This window comes from Periplaneta americana, chromosome 11 (genome assembly GCF_040183065.1).
Source record: "Periplaneta americana isolate PAMFEO1 chromosome 11, P.americana_PAMFEO1_priV1, whole genome shotgun sequence".
Taxonomy (NCBI): Eukaryota; Metazoa; Arthropoda; class Insecta; order Blattodea; family Blattidae; genus Periplaneta; species Periplaneta americana.
The window spans coordinates 56,555,955-56,574,169 of record NC_091127.1 but is presented as its reverse complement, the minus strand read 5'-3'; the positions used below and the strand labels follow the sequence as shown (position 1 = coordinate 56,574,169).

The 18,215-nt window shown below is 33.9% G+C and overlaps 1 protein-coding gene across 2 annotated transcripts in view; it reads right to left on the bottom strand.

Annotated features, from left to right (window-relative positions):
* LOC138709028 (RNA-binding protein 42) overlaps positions 1-18,215 on the bottom strand; it is a 221,845-nt gene that overhangs the window by 181,390 nt on the left and 22,240 nt on the right. The gene's annotated exons all lie outside the window — the stretch shown is intronic.

The window sequence follows — 18,215 nt, the reverse complement described above, 5'->3', positions numbered from 1 at the left end:
CAAACACGAGATGGCAGCACAGTCGCTAATGCAATTCAAATGGGTATGATGACGTGACTCCTTATGTAACAACTAGATGGCAGCATAGTAAACCTGACAAAAGTTGTTAACCTCAAAGCCTATAATCCCGACATATCTGTTACATTATATGATCTAGGGTTTCAGGGGACACGTGATTTTTAAAACTTCTGCAATTTTCATCCAAAATTGATTAATTTTAAATTATACCTACATAAAAATGCCTACAATACTATCATCTGTAGAAAATTTGGTGCCATTAGGGCTAATAGTTGCTAAATTATGTTTTTTTTTATATATTTTATATTGACATCACTAAAAGACTCCTTGAAAACAAAGTTTTCAAAATTTTTAGTTCATATTGGCTCAAAAGCTTCAAAATAGTCATGGGAATATAAATTAATTAGCTTTTTGAACTCAGTCTAAACAAAGAGCCACAATAAATTTTAAGTGGATTTTCTTAATTTTTCACCATTAACTTACCATAGTGTTTTCTTAAGTAATAATTAGTAAATATGTGTTAAATACAAACGCAAGAAATCCTGGAAACAATTTCCACTATAATAATGAAATATTATTTACTTAAAATTTATGAAATTACGCTTATATCTCCATTAAAGTAGGTCATTCTCTACATTTTCAATGGCTACAGATTTCCTGAAAATTTGAAACAATTTGAAAAATACAGTATATAAAACTAAATACAAATATTTACATACAGAATATTTAATAAATTTTACAAAAGAAAGAGTTCATCCAAAGGGCTGGACTCGGGAAGAGTACCCAAAACGCTCATTGCATTTCCACATTGAATTGCAATACTTAAACACTGACGCAAATAAGTAGTGCAACGATGATCACCAGTAATGGAGATCAAAATTTGGCCGATTTGAGATACCAAAACTTTAGCATCATGACTCCAAGGACCGAAGGTCTCCACAGATAAGGAGACAAAGATATAATTGTCTAAAAGATGAGCATATTTATTGACTTTATTTTTCACAGCTAATTCAGCAGCAGATGCTGCGTGTCTGAAATTATTTGGAAGATATAATAATAAATGAGCAATTATGAATCCGTGTTTCTCATTGTATTTCCCAGATTAGTAATATCTTGTATGTGAAACTAATTAGTAAGGTACAAAGACAAATAAGCCAAAGAATTTCTCTGGCATTTTTATGAAGATAGATGAAATCCTCTAATGTCCCAAATTAATTGAGCGACTAGAAGAAAAAATGTGTTCATTTCTGCAACCTTCTCTAAAGCGCAATAGTTTACTGTCATGTTAACTTATTATATTGTCAAATTTTCACCAAAACTATTCTGTTAGCATTAAGTACATTTGCTAATGTATATCGAACTGTTCCACTTGATAACTAGAATGCACATTCTCTGACTGGCTAGTATGTGCAAAATATGGTTTTATAAGAAATACGTTCTTCTTTGCATCAAACTATACACATATGTAATTAATTACACAATTACGTAAAATCAAATTAAATTTAGCTTCATAAACAATTATTTTATGTCAATCGAAAATAATTTACGATTATATGCTCTTCTATTAAAGCAACACTAGAAAAGTATTATCACATATTTTTACAATGGAAAAAGGACTACATTAAATAGTTTAAAATTGCTCTTTAATCATTTTATAGTAAATTAAGAAATACGACTTACATTATTTGTGAAATCTATGTGATTATTTATTATTTATTTAAAACCATCATATGTACAACACAATATGTTTACAGAATATAAAACATCTTTAACATCGACATTTTAAAGAGATGACTAATGCACTTCTAAATTTGATGCTATGAATGTTATTGTTTGTTGTGCTGACATTTCATATCTGAACACCAGAAATTAATTCATATTATCATCCAATATTTCTGCAATAACAATTTCTCTCAAAATCTACGAACAATAAAAACAATCCATATCCTATATTTCAACGATATAACTGTATGTATTTTTAGGAAACTTCCTTCCCTCATAGATCTCTTTTGTAAAAAGTTGTCAACCACAATAATTGATAAAAATGTAGATAAAGTTATTTGCAAATAATAAAGTAATTATGGTATCTGTATTGTTATAATTTAGCAATTGATATTGATTTAACATTTTTAAGTTCCAAATGTTCAAATCTTCCATAGAATATGGTGATAATAACATAATTTCAAATGAGCTTATGCTGTGTAAGATCTCAAAGGTTTGTATGCTGTGATTTGAAAATGCTGCTAATTGGTACAAGACCTATCAAGGAAGAAACGATAAGGTGTAAGAGAGAAATAAATGTATGGAACTTATCCCGAAGCATATCTGTTCAAGATATGACAATGCCACGGTTAAAAGTTGTATGTTATATTATAAATATATTACTGAAAAGTACTGTAACTACTATTATGTATGAAATGCTAGTTATGCAGTCAATGAAGCATAGCAAATAAATGCCCAGCAACTGAATTGTATAAAGTGAATTCCACTTGAAAAATGTAGTGTTTGAACTCAACGAGTACAACAAATAATTCTCATTAAATAAATATGTTTCAGGTAAGAAAATATCTAACACTGATTATAAATGTACAAAATAATCTGCATTTGCTTCGTACTGTGGATTATAATTATTATCACAACCATAAAAGTTAAATCAAAACAAAGTACTATAAGAACTTCTATAGTTTCTGTAAAATTGATTGAAAACTTCCACACCCACAAAAAATGTTGTGGAAAGAACTTGATATTTTGTCTGTTTTTATTATTGTTCTTTATTATTTCATTTCATATTTATTTACTATTTACTGTGGGTTCAAACCAGGGGCGGCTCTACAATAAGGACTGCAGAGCTGCAGAACCGCCATTTGAATGGACCTGAAAAAATTAGAAATGTAAAACGTGCTTTTATGTAATCTAGTTCATTGTTTCATTTATTTTTCCAATTCATTCTCCTTCGATTCGAGATTTTACTGTCTGTAGGAGCCTTGAACTGCTCGAGAATTTTAGTCTGTAGTATACTTTTCGGATCTGTGATCGGCAGTTCCTGGAGCTCAACGTAAGGTAGTCGGCAGCAGAAAACTGGTTTTCTTCACCATCCCATAAGACTGCATTAGAGCTGCAACCGAAGCAGCTCTCTCCGAATACACAAAAGAACCTTCAACACCCTCATCTCTTTATGACCTGCATTAGAACACATAGGCTTCTGGACAACTGTATATCATTACAGTTCCAGTGTGTTAGAGTACTGTGGGTGATGTGATGTGATTAGTCAGTGTGTCTAAGAAAATATTTTATATTAAAAATGAATGAAATGAAAACCTAATCGAGCAACCCTTTTCGAAATTAAAAGAGAAATTGCATGTTAACTTAAGAAATTGAGACGTCCTACACAAAATTTAAATATTGAAATCATGTAGCCTACTAGTCATTTTAATACCGAAATGTGTAATGGAAACGATTGGTTTTTTGCTGCGCTCACGAAAACACTTTCTTCCCCACCCGTGTATTCTGTTTAGAAGAGAAAATACATGGACAAACACCGGAGTGAAGGATTTATTTAATTTGACTTAAAAAACTAGAAAAGCTTGTGGGGCACATCTCCACTACGTGACTAGTTGTGGGAGAGGTGTAGCGCATGTATGGTTGGAGTACAATTTCGGGTGCACAGTCAACTTCGAGAAGGCACTGTAATTACAAGCGTTATCCGATTTAGATACAATAAACAGCATGCGTTTGCTAAATACACTATTTTTCATGCAGATTTGCCAACCTTTGTAACCGCGGGCCACTACTGGTTCAAATCCAGTCAAAGAGCAACGAAATTGTATATTCTTAGTATAGTGTCCTTCAGAAGGTCTACTTTGTGTATTGACGACTCATAAAATAACCCTGCCCCTGAATGAGAGTGCACCACGAAAACTTTATCAGACATTTCCTGCCCATGGCAATATACAGAGACAATACAAAGGACACGCCTGATTGGCCTTGGTATGAATGGGTTTGTTTGAACTTCCACTTGTCATACATATTATTGCATTCTTTTATCTATCCAAATATATGGAAAGTAGTTAATCATTTCAAAACTTTTGTTAGATTACGAATAACATCACACAATGCTGCCAAAATTAATTTTCCCAGTGTTAAGATCATAGAGCGTAAATTTCACTTAGAACAGAGTTGGTTTAGGAAAATTAAAGGAAACAGGATATCAAATCAGGAGCTCCGAAACAAAATATCTGAAATTCGAAAGCACTTAAAAACTTTTATTTTTTGGTTTTTCCTATTCTTGAATTTTCTCATTATATTCTGTAAAACTATATTAAAACATCAACCTTCTCCCCTGAACAAATGGGCTGAAGCACCACAATTTTGAACTGTATGAACTACAGATCTGGCACAACAATGGACAATGGACTACAACACGAATTTTGTAAGACATGTCCACCTATCTTCATGGTCATAGATGTATTAAAATAAAAATATAGACTACATAAGAGATACTAAAACTGCGAGAAATAGAAATGGGAAGGACAGTAAAAAGAAGCAGAATGGACAAACACATAATGAACTATTCATCTTGAATCAGTAAAAAAAATAATAAACTTCAAAAGAGATATCCCATACAGTAATTGAGGAGCATGGGATATCAAGAATAGGTGAGCAAAAATTTAAATTTTCATTACAGTGTTGCCATGCGACAAAATTAAAAGTACTTGTGTGCTGCAATAAAAAAATTAAGTATGACGAAATGATCATGGCCATATTTCTTTCGTTATAGGTACTTTTAAGTCAGAAACACTGTATTTCAACTTTATACATTTCTTAACTAGTTCCTTCAGCATATCATTTTCAATCACAGGAAATTTCTCCTGCATGTGCTGTATGTACATGAGAGCCAGTACATTATGGCGCTCCTCCCCTGTGCCCTTTTTAGGGTACGTTTTCTTAGAGTTGAAAATGACCTTCAGAAGTACTGGTAGCTGCAGGGAGAGTTACCATTATTGTGAACAAGTGTATTACTGGAAGTAAGTCACTGTTATAATGTTGCTGAGCTTCAACAGCGCTCTTTTCTTTTTCTAGAAGGTTCTGGGGGGGGGGGGGGAGTTTACTCCTAAAACCTCAGGGGAGTTTACTTCTAAAACCTCCCCCTCGCTGCGCCAGTGAATTAAGCAAACATATACAGTACTAATCGACAAAACTTAACTCAAGGCTACTGTTGCAAAATTTTGTCTACTCCAAATATTTATTATGACATTATGTCACTATTGTATTAAGGCTGGTTGAGTGAAAGAGAAGGCCTTATGACTTTAACTTTGCCAAAAAAAAATAAAATAAAACATCAATATGACAAAATTCATCATTTGTAATATTCGTCACTTACTAAGTACTAAACGAGTAAAAAGTCTTTCATTCCAGTTCCATGAGACAGTTTCGAAAATAATATTCTATGACATGGGTCCTAAAACTTCGTGTTATCAACTGCCTTATATGGGAATTCAGTGAACTTCTATGAGGTGGTGAGTAGATGATAAATTCTTAACATCATAACTAGACCTACAAGTGAACAACATGAAAATAAAACGTTCTTATGAAACCAACTTCTGTTTTAATTTCGTATGAGCACATAGCACATTGTTTCAAAGAAGAGCACCCATCAATAGTTCCAAACAAGAAGACTTGAGTGATTCAAAGAAGGTGATTGAAACTTAAGGTAATTACAACTCTTTGTGTTTTCGTTAATTGAATTCTTGTCGCTCATCCTGCATACCAGATTCTAATTAAAACCCTGTTAACGTTCGCGTATATATTGATGTGAGGACAGACAAATAGATTCACTGTGAAAACAAGTAATTACAAAATAAAGAACAGTACTTGATGGTAAATCCTGTTGACGTAAATAAAAAGATATGCACATTAATGATTTTCATATTATCAACAAATCGAATTAGTAACATACTGAGTGTATCTTGAAGAAACAATCTTCTCTCTCTTTAGTGGCATGGTATGAATTTCAATGACATTGAAATCAATTTGTCATCTTAAGACATTATATTTATTATTATTATTATTATTATTATTATTATTATTATTATTATTATTATTGGCCGGGTAGCTCAGTTGGTAGAGCAGCTGACTATGGACTGGAAGGTCCGGGGTTCGATCCCAGGTGGTGACAGGATTTTTTCTCGTTGCTAAACTTTCAGAACGGCCCCGAGGTTCACTCAGCCTCCTATAAAATTGAGTACCAGGTCTTTCCCGGGGGTAAAAGGCGGTCAGAGCGTGGTGCCGACCACACCACCTCATTCTAGTGCTGAGGTCATGGAAAGCATGGGGCTCTACCTCCATGCCCCCCAGTGCCTTCATGGCATGTTACGGGGATACCTTTTACCTTTTACCTTTATTATTATTATTATTATTATTATTATTATTATTATTATTATTATTCTTGCTGCAGTATTATTATTATTATTATTATTATTATTATTATTATTATTATTATTATTATTATTATTATTATTATTATTATTATTTCTCGTGACTATAACATTGGAAATATAAACATTACAAATTTATCGTTCGAAGAGGTGGAAAAATTCAAATATCTAGGAGCAACAGTAACAAATATAAACGACATTCGGGAAGAAATTAAACGCAGAATAAATGTGGGAAATGCCTACTATTATTCGGTTGAGAAGCCTTTGTCATCCAGTCTGCTCTCAAAAAAGCTGAAAGTTAGAATTTATAAAACAGTTATATTACCGGTTAAGAGTTTTTGAGAATAAGGTGCTTAGGAAAATATATGAGGCTAAGAGGGATAAAGTTACAGGAGAATGGAGAAAGTTATACAGCACAGAACTGCACCCATTGTATTCTTCACCTGACATATTATTGCCGCGGTCTCATGCTTAACATTCGACAGGTTTTTGAGCTGCCTCGTGCGTAACATTCGCCAGGTCTTTGAAATTTAATTGTATTATTGTTTTCAATTTCTTGTGTCGCGCTCCAATCACTCGCCTCAATTTCAATGTTGCAACCAATAAGCTGCTTCCATTATAAAATGACACCTACTTGTCTAATCCAAGTGGACTAAAACCGAGGTTGCAATGTCTTGTGCTGAGGAAGAACATTAAGGTATGTGATTAAAAATTATTATTAAACAGTTATTATTAAGATTATTATTAGCCTATTATTTCATTTATTTTTTTTCTTCTATCCAGTTTTCATTCTTGGTCACACCCGACCTCAAGCATCTTGCTTTTTCGGGTGTGACCCAGTTACATTGTATTTATACAATAAACTGTAATAATATGTAGGCTATTTTACTATGAGATTGTTAATCTCAAATTTTGAAGAATATTCATATACGAGTATTACAATAATATTGTAAAATATTAGTTATTGTATGTAATTTTTGTTTGCAATAAAATCTTTGTAAAAAAAAAAAGAGCTAAGAATGTCAATGTACTCGCATATGAAATAATAATAAAAATAATAATAATAATAATAATAATAATAATAATAATAATAATAATAATAATAATAATAATTTAACAATATAACAAACTAGTGCTTATTCTTATTGAGGAAGTAGACGTGACAACGTGACGCTTAGAGTGAAACCACAGTCTACTATATACAGTCGCGAAGCTTGAGGTGTTTTTTTGCAAATCTCGTGATAAAGCGCTCCAAGCGGTTAGCAACTAGAAACAATAGACTGTCCATGGTCGACTTTGGACTGTGTCGTATTTCTATTGAGTGCTAGCTCGTTGCGTATTTCACATTGCTTGTGAAATGTTCGTTATTGGTTGCAATGAAAATGTTAATGGCTAAAATATAATAATTGGAATAATAAAATGGGACAAGGAGGAGACGTTTGTAGTGCTATAAATTGTAGCAGCAGTAAGAGAAAGAGGCCAGAGTTATCCTTTTTCCGATTTCCGAACGATTCAGAAAGGTTCCTGGGTTTCCACAAGAATGCTGTGCAGAAACAAAACTCTTAATTTTGAAGTTCTTTGTGACTGTTAGAATACATTATATCCTTAAATTTCACAATGAAATGTTTCAGTCTAACCGAAAGGACATTAGATACCGGTTAAAGTTCTGTCACTTAGGCTGTTAAATTTCCAGAGAAATAAAGGTTAGGTCTACTTTTTTTCAGAGGATATATTTTTAATTGTAGCTATTAATTTTGTTATTATTTTTATGTGTTATTTTACTAAAGACGTAGAAAAATTAAGTTTGTTTTAATTAAATTTATTGAGCACGTTTTATTTTCATTTCTGGTGGGATTATTATTGCTTAGGCCTACTTTTTTTTTCCGAAGGATATGTTTTTAATTATAGCTGTTAATTTTGTTGTTATTTTTATTTATTGCTTTACTAGAGACGTAGAAAAAGTCTGTTACAATAAAATTTATTGAGCACGTTTTATTTCCAATTCTGGTGTGATTATTATTGCTTAACCTCATGCCACTTTGTTAACTACGTAAGCCTACACTACAAGTACCGGTACACGTAAGTTACTCCATTAATTCATATTTCCATTATTATTGTTGTAAAAGGAAATGCAAATTAATATTTATTGGTTTCATAGTTAATTATCGCTATAATCTTGAATGAGTGAAGCTATTATAGTAAATTTCGGTTCGTTTTGTACAAACAAAAATTATATTAACTTATTTCTTGCAGGTATCTTCGAGTTTATGGTGGAATTTAATATACTTCATTAAAATAATAAATTAACTTTATGCATTTAATATTTCAATACTGGAAGGAAGGTGTTAATTTTTCCAAAAGAACACGACAACGAAAGTGTAACATATTTTGTCGTCTGCTAGGAGAGAGATCTGCGATGATGAGGCGATAGTAGCGATCCTAGTGGTGGGCAACTACCCATGTTTGCATTCTTACTACATATTGAGCTTCGCGACTGTATATAGTAGACTGTGGTGAAACCTACAGAGCAACAATCGGTCGGCAAAATGATGTTTTAAAGCACACCGCACATTATTGTATGATGCCGACATGTTAAGTAAGAGGCCGCGGCGATAATAATTAGGAACATTAAATCCAGATGTTTTAGATGGACAGGGCATGTAGCACGTTTGGGTGAATCCAGAAATGCATATAGAGTGTTAGTTGGGAAGCCGGAGGGAAAAAGACCTTTGGGGAGATCGAGATGTAGATGGGTGGACAACATTGAAATGGATTTGAGGGAGGTGGGATATGATGGTAGAGACTAGATTAATCTTGCTTAGATAGGGACAGATGGTGGGCTTATGTGAGGACGGCAATGAACCTCTGGGTTCTCTAGAACTCATAAGTATTATTATTATTATTATTATTATTATTATTATTATTATTATTATTATTACTAGCTGTACCCGTGAGCTCCGCTGCACTTATTAGAAATAAATACACCGTGTTCCGCTTATAAGTATAACAAAAGAAATAGCTATAACTTCTGAATTAATACAAGTATATAGTTGAAACCAACTGCTACAAAGAATGAAAACTGGGAATTTTTGTTACCTTATGTTCCATAAACCTCAACATGGCTTCCATTGGTGGCACAGGAAATATCCAACCGGTATTCAACCTCGACCCAAGTGTTATGAAGCATCTGTGGTGTAACATTGTTGACAGCAGCATAAATTCTTTCTTGTAAGTCTGCCAAATCACGTACTGGCGTCCTGTAGACCTGGTCCTTAACAAACCCCCACAGGAAAAAATCAGGTGGTGTTAGATCTGGTGATCTGGCAGGCCATGTGATGTACGGTGATCCTCTTCCGATCCATCTTGCAGGGAATTGTTCGTCTAAGAATGTGCGAACCATGTTGGCAAAGTGTGGTGGAGCCCCATCTTGCTGGAAAATTGCTCCATCTGGGAGTTGTGGCACAGCATACAGTTGCAACATATCCAGGTACGTGTTTGCAGTGACTGTCTTTTCAGCAAAGAAATAGGGACCAATGATTCTGTCACGCATGATCCCACACCAAACATTCCATTTAGGGGAATCCCGTTGGTGTTCAATTACGACACTTGGATTTTCCGACCCCCAGATGCGACAATTGTGTCGGTTTACTTTTCCACTGACGTGGAAGGTTGCCTCATCTGAGAAACAGACTCGAGTTAGAAATGTGTCGTCATCGTCCACTTTATCCAACATTGTTTCTGCAAAGCGTTTTCGTTCCAGTTTATCATTCGGCGTAATCATCTGATGAAGTTGCAGCTTGTACGCTCGCAAACGCAATCTTTTATGGAGCACTGTATGCACTGTTGTTGGTGGGATGTTCAACTGCACACTAGCCTGTCGAATGGATTTCCGCGGGCTTCTCTGAAATGCCTCGCGAATGCGTTCGACATTTTCGTCAGACACTTTACGCTTGGAATGTTTACCTGCATTAGACAACAAACTTCCTGTTTCTCTGAGCTGCCTATCCCATTTCATTATTGAGACGTACGTCGGTACAGCTTCCCTCGGTCTAAGATTGTACTGACGGCGAAACAAGCGCTGTACGCGAATTATGGATCTATGTTCTGCTAATGACAGCACACAAAAGGCTTTCTGCTGTGGCGTCCACATGCTGACTGACTAAAGATACGATACGAATTCTCTTATTTAATGATCTGCGCATGCGTGAGTCTTCTAAAAATAAGTAACAACAATGGATTAAAACTTCCCAATTTCCTCTTTACAATGGTACCAATCTTAACCCATTTGCATGCATTGTTATGAAATTATAACTATTTCTTTTATTATACTTATAAGCGGAACACGGTGTATAAAGTAATTACATAATTAAAATAGAACATTGGGTCCAGGGAACATTTGTGTTTGATAGAAGAATAAATCGTTTAATATGCTACTTAATTTAAATTGTATTTAAATAATTAAAATGCTATCATTTTGGTCCAGAGACCACTCATTTGGTGCAAAGATAATTCGTTTAACATTTTTCTAAATTAGTCTTGAATGCATCCTTTAATAAATCACTCCAAATGAATGAATTAATTACTTGATGAATAGAGTTGGTTGTGTACGAAGATTATTTTTATGTTAACCTTATTGTGCATTTTTTTTTTCTTTTGTTAAGTTTATTTTATTCACGCCTTAACATCTGTGGTCATGTTGCGTGTTTAGAATGTGTGGGTATATCAGTAGGCCGTTTTTACTCTTGTTGAGTTCCTGTTTCTATTGTGTGTTGTAGATGGCTTGTGTTCATGTAATTGATTATAGACTTTGATTAATGTTTTTGGTATTGGTAATTGAGGCGGTGATGTACACGGTGTTCCGCTTATAAGTATAACAAAAGAAATAGCTATAACTTCTGAATTAATACAAGTATGTAGTTGAAACCAACTGCTACAAAGAATGAAAACTGGGAATTTTTGTTACCTTATGTTCCATAAACCTCAACATGGCTTCCATTGGTGGCACGGGAAATATCCAACCGGTATTCAACCTCGACCCAAGTGTTATGAAGCATCTGTGGTGTAACATTGTTGACAGCAGCATAAATTCTTTCATGTAAGTCTGCCAAATCACGTACTGGCGTCCTGTAGACCTGGTCCTTAACAAACCCCCACAGGAAAAAATCAGGTGGTGTTAGATCTGGTGATCTGGCAGGCCATGTGATGTACGGTGATCCTCTTCCGATCCATCTTGCAGGGAATTGTTCGTCTAAGAATGTGCGAACCATGTTGGCAAAGTGTGGTGGAGCCCCATCTTGCTGGAAAATTGCTCCATCTGGGAGTTGTGGCACAGCATACAGTTGCAACATATCCAGGTACGTGTTTGCAGTGACTGTCTTTTCAGCAAAGAAATAGGGACCAATGATTCTGTCACGCATGATCCCACACCAAACATTCCATTTAGGGGAATCCCGTTGGTGTTCAATTACGACACTTGGATTTTCCGACCCCCAGATGCGACAATTGTGTCGGTTTACTTTTCCACTGACGTGGAAGGTTGCCTCATCTGAGAAACAGACTCGAGTTAGAAATGTGTCGTCATCGTCCACTTTATCCAACATTGTTTCTGCAAAGCGTTTTCGTTCCAGTTTATCATTCGGCATAATCATCTGAAGCGCTGTACACGAATTATGGATCTATGTTCTGCTAATGACAGCACACAAAAGGCTTTCTGCTGTGGCGTCCACATGCTGACTGACTAAAGATACGATACGAATTCTCTTATTTAATGATCTGCGCATGCGTGAGTCTTCTAAAAATAAGTAACAACAATGGATTAAAACTTCCCAATTTCCTCTTTACAATGGTACCAATCTTAACCCATTTGCATGCATTGTTATGAAATTATAACTATTTCTTTTATTATACTTATAAGCGGAACACGGTGTATAATGGCATGTATCTTTCCAATCCAGCATTTGCCTTTATGACTAAGGGAAATCATGAAAAACCTCAGTCAGATTGGTCGGCCACAGGGTTTGAACCCGGGATCCCCGAATGCGTGTCTCAAATGCTACCGCCTGAGCCAACTCACTCGGTTGTATATCATTGTTTATGCAAATAAAAAAAATGAGGTACCCTACATAAATATTATTTTAAGAATATGGGTAAATTATGAGCGCAGGAACGCCATTTCATGACACCTTTTAAAATACCTCAGTTCCAGTGATCTCTATGGTAAAATGAGTGTATAAAATTAGAGTATTTTATGTGGACCAAATAAAGTTGCAATAATCAAGTTATACAATATTTCGCAGAATATCAAGTTTTCTGTGCGTACAGATTTCTTTTCATCTTACCTCACTCCTCATTTGTAGCATTACATCCATCTAGAGAAACTACAAATTTCAAATAGTGAAGGTTAATTAGCTTCTGAGTTTACTTCATACAAACACACAAAATATTCTCTGTATATTAATATTGATAGAACGTCAAGGCCGCCTTAAATAGACGAAGTCATTTGTTTTGATTTCATTGTAACCATCGTCGTCGTTCCTGCAATAACTCCTATGTCATATATCGATTTTAAGATTTTTGCTCTATTAAATAACTTAAATAGTGATGCAGCAAATAATACAATCTACTATATATAACTTAATTATATTTCTTTCTTTCGAAAATGTAAGAATTCACGATCTCCTATGCACTACTGCCATAGAATGAATAAATTTGTTTTTCTTCCTACTAAAAAATTTAATATTTTGCACATATAAGTTACGGAACAACGACACTATAATCTGAGGCGGCGGTGGAAATGTATTGTATTGTTATTTTAAAACTCTTGTATATCCTTAAATATCAGTCCTATCAAAATTTTGCTTGGGATAAAACTTATCGGAAATCATTTTTAAAAAAACTTTTGTTATGTAATGTGTTTCACAAAAATCAATAATAAGCGAGATATTTCGGTTTATTTAATTCAGGCCTCCTTATAACCCCCCTTTTAAATAAAGTATTTTGAATGCTATATAGCCTGAAATCTAAGTTACAACGAACTTAATTTATATTCCAGTTTTCATCGAAATCCGTTCAGCCATTATCGCGTGAAAAGGTAACAAACATCCAGACAGACAGACTTAAATATCAGTCCTATCAAAATTTTGCCTGGGATAAAAAAATCGGAAATCATTTTTAAAGAAACTTTTGTTATGTAACATTTTTTACAAAAATCAATAATAAGCGAGATATTTCGGTTTATTTAATTCAGGCCCCCTTATAATCCCCCTTTTAAATAAAGTATTTTGAATGCCATATAGCCTAAAATCTAAGTTACAGCGAACTTAATTTATGTTCCAATTTTCATCGAAATCCGTTCAGCAATTATCGCGTGAAAAGGTAACAAACATCCAGACAGACAGACATACAAACAAAAATTTCAAAAAAGCGATTTTCGGTTTCAGGGTGATTAATTATATGTGTTAGGACCAAAGACGTTATAATAGTATACTAGACTCACACAGAGCGCTGGTGTGCTGTCCAAAATTGAAACCAGTCTGCGCATGTTTACGCCGCCATGCTACTGGTAGAAATAGAGCGGTAAACACGATTGTCATACTTGACCTTTGTTTTGTCTCGGGTGTTTTTAGTGAACAGTGTGAAAGTAATGGCAATAGAATTTTGAAAGATGATATATTATCGCCGCGGACTCATGCTTAACATGTCGGGATCATACAATAACGTGCGGTGTGCTTTTAAAACATAATTTTGCCGCCCGATTGTTGCTCTGTAGGTTTCACTCTAAGCGTCACGTTGTCACGTCTACTTCCACGATAAGAATAAGCACTAGTTTGTTATGTTGGCTTTCTTAACTCTTAATAATAACTCTTTAATAATAATTTTTAATCACATACCTTAATGTTCGTCCTCAGCACAAGACATTGCAACCTCGGTTTTAGTCCACGTGGATTAGACAAGTAAGTGTCATTTAATAATGGAAGAAATTGAAAACAATAATACAATTAAATTTGAAAGACCTGCCGAATGTTGGTGCATGAGGCCGCTCAAAGACCTGCCGAATGTTAACCATGAGAGCGTGGCGATAATACCATCCCTGTATCATTTTCCAAGCCATTTGCAAAAGGTACGACATAATATTATCTCTGTTGTTACAATATTAATATAATTAAAATCAATCAGTAGTTTACGACAATAAAGAATACTTATCAGACTGTAGAGAAATCATACTGAGTGAATTATTTAGACTTACACATCATATGTTAAAACAATAGTGGAAAGATAAATTTTTGTTTTTATTATGTAAATGAATGTATCTGCAAGATTATAAACTTTCATTCAAGATCCATAAGATCCATATATGGATAAATAAATATACAGATAATAAATACATAAATAAGCAAATAGCTATAATAGCTAAGCCTTCTTTGTGAACTTATGATACAGAGTTCACCTATAAATAACTCTTTTACATTTTGCCGGACATATATTTTATTAACAAAAGCAAGGAATGGCATCTTATTGATATTACATAATATATGTGCATAAAAATTATGTACCATCACTCCACAAGCAATGATAATATATCTATTTTATTTGTTTAAAATAAAAATACAAAATGTAAAAAATCCACACATAAAAAATGTGGTTTTTTTATCTTGCATAAAGTGATTGTTTAGTTTTTAGGTCTTCAAATTACCTATTGTTTGCAATGTATTAGGTACCGATACTTTTTATAATTGATAGCATTCCCTTTATTAATTGAAGATTTTTTAAAATGATTTATTGATCGATCAGCGCATTTAGCGCTATACAGATCAATTGAAGAATGAATTCAATGTAATTTGGCTACCTTCGCACATTATATTTTGCCAGATTACCTATGTCCTGTGGTCTAGAAGTATCGGTAATATAATTTTCGATTCTTTAAAACTTAACAAGTCTATACTGATTATCACATATTTATTTCACTTAAGAATTTGATTATAATAAGAACTTGTGTAATCAAGGTGCATATATTTGTCTTGTGATCTAAGAGTAATGTATGTTAATATAATTGTAGATTCTCTGAAACCTAACAATTTGCTGATTATCGTAAAATTATACAAGCTATAATGTGTATTGTGTAGGCCTAATTATGGATGTATGAGTATGTTTTCTATAAATTGCTGCGTACGTATTTTCTTTTCTTTAATGTTCTAACGCATATCAATGAAACTTTGAATATGTTTATTTCGTCCTAATTTTACGTTAAATGTCGAAAATGGCCATAATCTGTCAATTTTAGATCATCACAGCGTTAATTTGCGTGATTTACGTATTGCTATTATGCGTCTGCTCTCCAACAATATGGCGGCAAGCGCAGCGTTCAATTTGCCCCGGTTTCCTCGTTTCGCGCAGCCGAGACTGTAGGGGCTTGGTTAGGACCAATTATTTTTGGAAAATCGAAAATTACCAGAAAAATTTCGGCTACAGATTTATTATTAGTATAGATTAATGGAGAAATAACGGAATGACTGCAGGAAAAATAGAAGTGCTCTGAGAAAACCTTCCACAAGGGTGCGATTTGTAGGGAAGTATCAAAGTCGAAATGTATATTTTTTGAGTTCCTAATAATAAATCACAGTTTTATGGCAGCATTATTTGTTATATTAAATACGTGATTATTAAAAGTCAAACTATGATTAATACTATCAATTTAATAGTTACAACTAAATCTTTTACACATATTCGTTCTAATGGTTCATCAATCATTGTGTAACTAGCTCTTGAATAAGATGTACTCCTTGCATAAGCCACGTAACAACATTGTTTAATATTAAAATAATCCATTGTTTAAAATTCATTGATAAACATTGTTAATATCAAACTGTAGAAATTCTAAATCATAAATATTTTTTACTAATTTAAAAATCTTAGGTTCATCAGCATAAAGTAGATTTAATTGTCTTGTTAGACAAATCGTTAATACAGCATGAATGAGAAATAATACTGGGCCAAAATTTGAATCTTGAGGTACTCCGAAATTAACAATGTAAATATATAACTTACTGATAATATTTAACATACTGAGGTCTATTTCTTAAATATGAGCTCATTAGTTTTATCATTTGGTATCAAAATCCATAATATTACCAGTAATTAATTTCCAAGAGTTCTCAGAAAATGAAATATAAATTTATCAGCACTTGTAACAAACAGTTCAGACAACTTCATATTTAGTACCTCTAGTCTTCCCTAGATGTCTATACTAATACTGTTAGTAATTTTTCAGTTATATGTGTGTATATATATATATATACAGCCATATCAATCGTAATAGCAGGGTGCGAATTAACGGGGGCGATGGGGGAGATTCCCCCCCCCCCGTTGGAAAATTATTCCCCTCTCATAAATTCATATTAATATCCCTGCCAGGGTAACTTCTATCCCCCTCACAAAGTATAATTGCTTTATACGAGAAGGCTATACTTTATAAAGTAAGCAAAGAAAGTAATATTGATGTATTATCATCACCGGCAAGCTGACAACAATCAATAACTTAGGAATTACTAGTCTTATCTTAAGCCTGCTAATGGATGATCAAGATGCAAGACACGCAACTCAGTGCGACCAAGCGTTGAGAGCCATAATAATAATAATAATAATAATAATAATAATAATAATAATAATAATAATTAGTGCTGTTGATCGATCAAAATATTTAATTGATTAACTATTTGAATTTAATTGATTAATCGATAGACTGCATGTATTGGGCCTAGTGGCCCGTTACAGTCTCTTGCCAACATTTGAACAGTCTGCCCAAGGATCTCTTGCCCACAGGATGATAATTTAAAATTTGGCGTGGAATTCTAGAACGAGGCATACTGGTGACATGTGATCTCCAGTTTTGTCTGTATTTCTGTAGGTATTCCGTAATCGGTTCAATCTGCAGTTCTTTCATAATGTCAAAATTTCTAATGTGATCCATTCTCGTGTATCCCGTTGTACGACGCATAAATCTCATTTCTGCCGCTGTTAATCTTTGTGAATCAATATTACGAATCGTCCAAGCTTCACTACCAAAACAGAGTACGGGTCTGGCCAATGTTTTATAAATTCTGGTGGGCGTGTGTTTTTGTACTAAGATTGGTTTGAATATCTGATTAATTATCCCCATTGCTCAGTTGAATTTAATAATTTTCTCATTCAAATCTTTTTTTTCTTCATATGAAATTTGGTAACCGAGATAACTAAAATTTTTTAATTGTTCGATCTTATTATTGATGCAAATTTTGCTACGGACTGGTTCCTTTCCTACAAAAGCCATCACTTTAGATTCGTCAGTTGAAATTTCCATATTGAAACTTTCTGCCATTTTATTAAAGTTGTAAATCAAACGTAAATTATCTTCTGAAGTTGCCATAAACACAATATCATCAGCAAATAATAAGGTATCTATTTGGGACAAATGACTTATCGGTATACTTCCATGTGGTTTCAATCTCTATTCCTTAATAATGTGATTCAAGTATATTATAAATAATAAAAAAAAGTAAAGGCATCCCCGTAACATCCCATGAAAGCACTTGGGGGGCGTGGAGGTAGAGCTCCATGCTTTCCATGACCTCGGCACTAGAATGAGGTGGTGTGGTCGGCACCACGCTCTGACCGCCTTTTACCCCTGGGAAAGACCCGGTACTCAATTTTATAGGAGGCTGAGTGAACCTCGGGGCTGTTCTGAAAGTTTGGCAACGAGAAAAAAATCCTGTCACCACTTGGGATCGA